Below are 8565 nucleotides of genomic sequence, written 5' to 3' on the forward strand. Positions count from 1 at the left end.
TAAGAAGCGTTTGCAATGCACTAGGCCTTGCATTACGTGAGTTTAAGGTATTGGCATTGTAAATGACAATGCGTTTTATTTATGTTTTAAAAACTAAAACATAAATAAAAGCATTGTCATGTACAATGCCAAAAGCTCCAACTCGTTTAAATGCGAGACCTATTGCATTGCAAATGCTTGTTTGTTTATGTATATTTCTATAGCACGTACTTGACCCGAAGGAATTGCAGTGCTTTACATGAGCACCAGTTGCGTTACACAAGGACATATTCATTAGGTCGAGCCTGAGCCAGTGCGCATGCACTGCTCTGGAGATCTGCTGTAGTAGAGTATGGAAGAGAAGCCACGCCCACTCTCCACCCATACTGGCTTCTGTGTTTGTCCTTCGTAAACGCAGGCTTCTGATTAAGTAATCGGTTTGTTAGTCCCTACTTAGTACCACCTTTACTGCATTTGTAACCTCTCATGGCTTCTGGCCCCTTTACTTCGGTTCTTACACTGTACATGTTAGTTAGTCTTGTAAGCACTATTTTCTTAATTGAGTTTCTCTTCCTGCAAGCACGGCATGCTTTGTTTACATTTAACGCACCACGCTCCATTTTTTTACACATCCTGTTTATCTCTGGTGCCACGACATGCTTTGCATCCACTCAGTGCGCCATGCGCCCCTTCACATTTCAAGCAGCGCAGTACAAGGCGGCCACGCCATAGGTCTCGGTCTCTCATTTAAATGTGAGACCTATTGCATTGCAAATATTTTTTTACAAGCGGTGCCCCTTCCTTCCTCTCCGCTGCCCTCACCATGGGCATTTCACCACCTACAACTGCAGCGGTGTTTCATTAAGCCCTGCTGTGCAGGCAAAGAAAGGTCTGTTAACATAATAAAAGCTGCAGAGCCTACATACCGGGTGGCAGAATTCTCTTTGAGTTGTCTTTCAGGCCTAATGGGACCCAAACTGGCAAAGGTGACCCTTTCTATCGCTCGGGCCTTCAATCGTGCTGCCCCTCCAACCGTCAATGCTCCTCAAGCTGGTTCTAACCGCGTTTGTTTCTGGTGAGAGCGGAGCTAAGCAGGGACAGGTCTGATCGGGGCAGCATTTTGCTCCATCCCAAATGATCCTATAAAGTTGACATGCCTTGCATGGAGGGTGTTCTGCCCAGGGTGAGCAATTTAATATCCCATTGGACCAGTGGTTAAACTATTTCAATACAGTAATTTGTCCCACACAAATAAAACATAGCTCCTCTTACCTAATATGTGGAGTACATTTACTTTCTGCACTCATACTCGGATAGAGTCTCAATGACGCCCCTCTTTCTAGATTCTCTACTCTGCTTTTATGGAGAATCATCACTAGCACGTTTCAAGAAGGAGGCCAAAACCTTCCTCATGGGTACATTCCTTGCCTAATGCCTGCCATGCCTGACCTCAAATCTGATGTTTCTAAGACTATCGCTTCTTCCCTAGATCACCAACTCTCCCCGCAGAGAATCTACGGGGCCTTTAATTTTTTACCGACTTTAAATATGAGTGCAATCTTACCTTTGTATCCCCAGTTTCCCCTATGTTCCCTACACCCCTGCCCCTCCCCATCCCTTTGTACAGTTCTGTATATTTCTGCACCTTGCACCTCTGTAAAGCGCTCTGATGCCCTCATGGGTCAAGTTCGCGCTCTATAAAACACTAAAATAAAATAAATAAAATAAAATCACTTCTTCCTGTTATTTAGATCTCAAGTTCTACCACAATTCTGATCGAATTTTGTCATTTCCATTATTGGTGTCGCTTCTGGATAGATGTAATCACAGACTTTATTTCATTTTACTGCTTGTTTCTGAAAAGCTTACCTGTTGTTTGCGACAGTTCTTCATACATGAGCGAAAATATTTCAGTTTTTCCTTTGTGAGGGTAGATCTTTATGGTAAATCTACTTGATTATTGGAAGATAAAAATGTGTAGTTCTGCGTTTATGAGGTACGTGGCAGATTTCCATGTTACGCTGGGTACTGTGGTCATGTAAAGGGCTATATGAAACAATGCCCTGCTATAATTCGATATTTGTTTTATTCAAATCACCAGCAAAGTCAGAAATGTGGCTCATGGTATAAGGGCACATGAAGGTATAGGAGTGGTGGCATTCCATGTTTTTATAACTTTATGGCTGAAGTCGTTGTTAACGAAATGTTTCGCTTTAAAAATATTTTTTTAATATTAGGAGCAACACGTTAACCTCTGCTTCAGCCTTTTTTGCTTCCCCTGATCTCTGCTCCCGTTCTGCACCACCCCGCAATTTTCCAATTTTTTTTAGCAGCGCTGCACTACCAGCTGCTTTTCCTGCTGCCCACTTCAGCCCTTCCCTCTGCCCCCGGAACTCCTTCCCCCTCCTACTTCAGCTGCAGCGCTAACCAGACATTAAGTAAACACTACCTGGGCCTGCCTGTCCCACTTACCTGTGTTAACTCCTTCGCTGCGGCGGCTATTCCGCCGCAGCGCTAAGGGGGCGGGGCGGCCGCGTGGCGGCCGCATGCTGGTGTTGGAACCGCTCCGTCACCAGCCGCGGTTGAGCTGTGCTCATGACGGAGCGGTTCCGTCATGGCTCCGCCCGCTCAATGGAACGCCCAGCACAGGCGCGGAGTCCGCGCCGCATAGGCGTGGTGAGCGGGCCATGACGGAACCGCACCGTCATCAGCACAGCGCCACCGCAGCTGATGACGGAGCGGTTCCGTCATCAGCATCGAAGGTGTTAATTCCTCCGACTATGCCCTGCAGGCCAAGCTCCAAAATTGTTTGAGGCCCCCTACCTTGCGTCCCTGATTCCTTCCTCCGTCTGGCATGTCTCTTGTACTCTCTCTTTAACTTCCTGTAATGAGTATCCTCTAACTCCTACTCTCTCACTCTCTGCTATAGTTTTTTTCATGCTCTGTGACTACTTTCCTTTCACTCTTTGCTCTTTCAGTCTCTGCGTTTATCTTGCTCTGTGACCACTTTCCTATGATTCTTTCCTCTCCTATGCTGCTTACATTCGCACACATCCTAACATTTAACCCCTTCCCCGTGGGGCTAATTCCCCCGCCGTGCTGGGGGGAAGTGGGGTGCGCGCAGCGCCACGGTGCTCATGACGAGCTGAGCTCGTCATGCTGCACAGTGAAGCTGTGCTCATGACGAGCTGAGCTCGTAATGACTCCGCCCACTCAATGGAACGCCCGCACAGGAGGGGAATTAGCCCCGCGTGGGTATTCCGTGGCAGTTATGACGAGCTCAGCTCGTCATTAGCACAGCTCCACTGTGCCTCATGATGAGCTCAGCTCGTCATGATCGTCAAACGGGTTAAAACTGGAAAGAGGATCTTTGTGGGTCAGAAAAAGGCATGTACTGTCCTGTACCAAGTACCCGCACTTCTTTAATTTGAAACGAAGAGTACTAGCACTTCTTAGTACTGCTACAATACATTTAACAGTACTGGCACTTCTCAGGAGCAAACAGGTACTCTAAATAGTAAGTCACTACACTTCTTTATTTCCAATTCTAGCACTGGCAACAGTGGGAATTAAATGCATAGGATTATGTTATGTTACTGGTCCTTTTGTGCTTCTGTTTTTTTTGTTGTGTATGCAGCATTTCTTTCAACTGTCTGCAATATGTTTTGCAGCAGTACTCTGTGCTGCCTGGACAAAGGGTGGCTGTATGGATCTAGTATGCACACACCAATAAAGTGAGAATCCCTGCGCTAGGGTCATGGTAGTGGGCTTGTATCCGCTGTACGTATGCTTTCATGTGCGTGTGTTCTTTAATACTTGCTGTTTGGCCTAGATCATCTTGTCTGATTAATGAACGTGGTTGCTTCTGTGGAATGCTGCTTTTAACAAGTTAGTGTTGATTATCCACACAGTTCCACACCACACAATTCAACTCCCCACATTTCCAATCCACAACAAAAAAGTTAACTCCAAACCACATGATTCAACTCAACAACACAACTACTCAAGAAGGCACATACATCCAATTAACACCAAAAAATTACACATCATGCCACAATCTTCAACAGCATACCACATAATTGAACTCCACTACATACCACTCACTCCACAGCACAAAATACCATTCCACATAATTACACATCATAACACACAATCCCACTCCACATAATTCCAGTGCAATCAATACAACATAATTACTATCCACATCATTCTACTGCACACCGCGCAACATAATTCATCTACACAAATCCACTCCACACCACACAATTTCATGCCACACAATTCCACAAATAACAAATCAAATCCAACACACATAATTCAACTACACAACACATACATACACTTCATAACACATGGGTAATTCACATTATCAATAACACAGCCAATAGCTCTAATTCAAGCAAATGCAAGTATGTAATGTGTTATTAGCTATATATATAAAGTAACAAGAATGCTCATAACACTTTTTAGGTCTCGACCTACAGCATTGCTTTAGCAATGCTTGTTTGTCGAGATTCTAGTAAGGCATCCGAAAACCCTCCCCAAACTGCGGATTCAATACAGTTCATGTGACCCAGGCTGGTGCACATCGCCAGGCACATCCCACACAATGCCTCGGCATCTTACTTCAAAGGAAGCCGCTCCCCCGCCTACCCCATCAGACTTCAAAGGAATGTGCTCCCCCACCCCCACCACTGCAATGCCGAGAGCTTGTTTCATCATTGCTTGCATTCCCCCATTTTTTTAAAGCGCTGGGCTTTCATTATCTTTTGCAGCTATAAAGCACTGTACTTTCATTTTATTTGCAGCTTCAAAGCTGCATCTGCTCCTCCTCCTGCTGCCAAAAACAAGCTGCATATTCCACGCTCCTCCCAGCTCTTCATTAGCGGCCGGGAAAAGCCTCTGCCGTTCATGGTGATCAGCCGCTGTGCCGGGCTCGGAACTGCCTGCCTCCCCTCCTCACCTGCAGCTGCTGATCAGCAGCACACAACACCAGGATGAGTTGTATGGCTGCCAGGAACTCCGGACTCCATACGCATGGGCTAGCTTTATTTACGATGGGATTTAAACATTTTTTTTTAACGCTTTCTGCACATTTTAATGGCAGTTTTTAAGCATATCAAGCTGTTTATTTTGGCACAACCCTTCACTTTCCCAGCATGCGTGCATTTACCATTATGTAAATAATGCTTTGGCTGCAGAAGCCTCACAAACAAGTTTATCAGAAATCACCACAACACATCTCTACCTCGCACCCCAGGCCATGCATACAGGACACCTGGATGGGGCCCCTAAGAGTCTCCCATCCCTGAGGAAGCTTGATCTGGTTGTAGCCTCATTTCCCTGATCGCAATCGCTCCGCATTTAGAGCCTCCTCGTTAACACCTTTTGTTGTAAGTTCTTCGGCTTCTCCTATTTCCACGTATTTCAAATGTACTTTTTGGGGTTGTTTATCTGCTCATGTCTGCACGCATTCCGCCGTCTGCACACATTGCAAAAACAGTTTGTTTCCTGTATATTAATATTTTTTTACAAAAATATTAGCTCAAATACTTAATAAATAATTAACTTCAGTTTTTACCATATACTTTCAGAACTAGTGCCAAAGCAACATCAGGAAATTTATGCGTGTTTCTTCACAGCCACTTATGGTTTTTGAAAAGATTTTGGTCTCTAATGCCTTAAAAGTCATTATTTATCTTTTACATAATATCAACTTCAGTAGCAGCAGCATGCATTTTTATAAATGCTTGACAGGTTTAGGTGCTCTTTCAAATTATTAGGATTCAACCTATGATGGCTGTTCAGTATTTACGTTGTTTAGGCAATTACACATTTTAAAACGTGTTCGTGCCACCAGCACGCAGTTCAGTATTCGCTAAAGCTTGTATTTGTCACTCCGTCTTAGCCGCGCACCCACCACCATACACACAGTAGGGCTGACTGCATCCATTTACAGCTCGCTTGCTATGCTTTTCTTTTAATATTGTTCTTTCAAAAAAACAAATACTTGTAGTTTGTTATGACTTCTTATGCTTCTTTTAAAAATAATTCTTACTCCCATGCACTTTTCTGTTACTTTAGTAAGCACTATGCCGTTTCATTTTGTAGGCTGCATACATTTAGCATTTACACAATTATTCAGTTGGCTGCAGAAGCCTCTCAAGTACGTTTATTTTTGTGAACAAACCATACCATTTACTTTGACAGGTTGCAAAAGCCTCAACTACTTTTATCTTTATTTGCATCAACCCGTATCTACCATTCAGGACCCCAACATACACACAGGAGGTCTGGCTGCAATACGTCTTGTGTTACTGAAAGTTTGGTTTATTGATTTTGCATTATTATTTGCAGTGCCAATAGCTCGATCTTTAAGTAATGGGAGACCTATTGCATTGCAAACTACAAGTCAACTTGTAAATGACAATGTGACCTATTTGAAGTCTTGTCTATAACTACGTTGCTGGACAGGATCTATCTATCTATTGCCCTCACTCTGTACGTTTTGTCTAGCTCGAAGGGGCTGTCGAACTTGAGATTTGTAAGTTCTAGTATAAGGTTCTGTATCAGTTTGACACATCATCCGGCTTTGTCTTCCTCTCCTTCTGATACCCCTAGGATTCTTATGTTACCTTTCCTGTTGCGATCTTCGAACTCAGCTGCTTGTCTGCGTAGTTCAGGTGTTGCTTTGGCGATGTTGCCTATGGCCTTCCCAGAAAGTTGGGATCTGTCCTCTATGTCGCTCACTCTTGGTTCCACCGCTTCTAGCTTGTTGTTGGTTGAGTGGATGTCTGCCCTTATTGCTGCAAGTTCTAGTTGTATAGTGTCTGTTGTTTTTTTTGTGGACTTTGCTAGAACGTGTACTTTAGCTAACTTTTTGAGGATATTGTCCAATGTGCTACTGATGTCTGCTTTTTGTTTGATAGGGAATTCAGCATTGTCCTTTAGTCTGTTTTTTTCCTTTGCTGTTGTGCAAGTTTGTCTTCTCTACCTGCCATTTTCGTCTGCTCTTATTATGTCCCGGTGGGGTGCCTAGTTTGTTGTCGCGGACTGCGTATTCTTCGCTGCTTCTCCTTCCCTTGCCACCTTTTCTTTCTTTCTCAGCCCCTCGATGTTTCTTTCTTCAATGTTTGTGTCTTTCTCGTCGATTTACGGCTTTCTTTTCCACTTTGGTGGTGTTAAGGGGGAGGCGGCGTGTTCGCGTTCGATTTATCTTTGTTTTCCCCTCATTCGATCATGCTGTGGGGGTGTCCACTTGATGTCGCCGTTTTGGATTCACTCCTGACGTTAGATCTGCAGCGTTAGGGCGGGCGCGACAACGTTTTGCCTCCGCATCTCTCTCTGTTGGCGCTCTGGCCTGCCGTGTTTGTTTGGTTCCCACCTTGACTTAGTTGGTCCCACTTCGGTGTTTGTGCTTTAGTTCTAGGCACCTCTCCTCTGCTTAATATTCCCTCGCGTTCTTCTGTCCTCTTATTGGTTGTGCTAGTGCCTTCCCTGGAGTGTGTTGGTGTGGACCGGTGGCACAGTGGTCGCGGGTACTGGCCGATCCCACCTTTGTGACCCCTTTTTTCCTGCCTTCTTCCTAGATACTTCTTCTTGCTTCGTGATGCGGAATTTCTAAGATGGCTGCGTTCAGAGGGTTAATAGTTTCGGTTTCGCTTGCTGATTGCTGACCTTCGGTATGCTGAGCTTCTTGTGTGATTTTGCTTTGTTTGAGGTATCTTTCTGTATGCCTCCTCCAGCCTTATGGTCGCACCCGCTAGAGCGCTTTGCCTCCTGTTTTGCCTCTACCAATATGGCCGCTCCCTAGGGTGTTTCCACTTTCAGTTTGCCTCTGTGATATTCGGAGAGCTTGTTTTAGTTTGAAAAGGAAATGCAGCGCATTAACATTAGCATTGACGTTGTTAGGCTAGTAGATGCCCACTGACCTTCTTGAATTTTCCTATCGGTACTATAGAGGTAACACATACTTAATGCTGTTGTTCTAAGTGTGCTTTATCATGGAACGGTGTTACTCTTGTACCCATTTAAAGGAGTGGGTACAGTGGAATATTTCCTGTGACTGATGCTGTAATCAGTGCTATGGAAGAAGGGTCGTAGCACCGGGGAGATACAAGGCTACAGTTGCTGAAGTCTCCCAGTGTGCAAGGGTGGATAGCCGCTTCTAAGAAGGAGAGTGTGATACAGAGGCCTAGCAGATGCCTTAAAGTGAGTATCGAAAGGCCTGTCTGTCAGGGCTGGCTCCTTTCTGTTTTTCTAGCCTCCAGAAATGTGTACAGTCTGCAGTGTGTTAATGGCCATCAAGCTATTTTTAATCAGCCTCCGGAGTCTAGACGCATGCACATTAGCGTTGCACGTAGGATGCGTATGTACTTCACTGTTCCTGATCTGCAAACACCTGAGGAACTGTCTGTGGCTCAGCCTAACTTGTTTTTTTTGTTTCCAGAAATATGTACCAAGAGTATCGCACAGAAGAACCATAATTGTGTCCCCCGTAGCCCTGTTTCCCCTTTTACTTTGTTCAGGACTCGCGGTATTTTGTTTTTATTGCCATTTAATCAAGAATCACCACCAGTTATACAG

Source organism: Lissotriton helveticus, chromosome 4_1, assembly GCF_964261635.1.
Source record: "Lissotriton helveticus chromosome 4_1, aLisHel1.1, whole genome shotgun sequence".
In the NCBI taxonomy this organism is placed as follows: domain Eukaryota; kingdom Metazoa; phylum Chordata; class Amphibia; order Caudata; family Salamandridae; genus Lissotriton; species Lissotriton helveticus.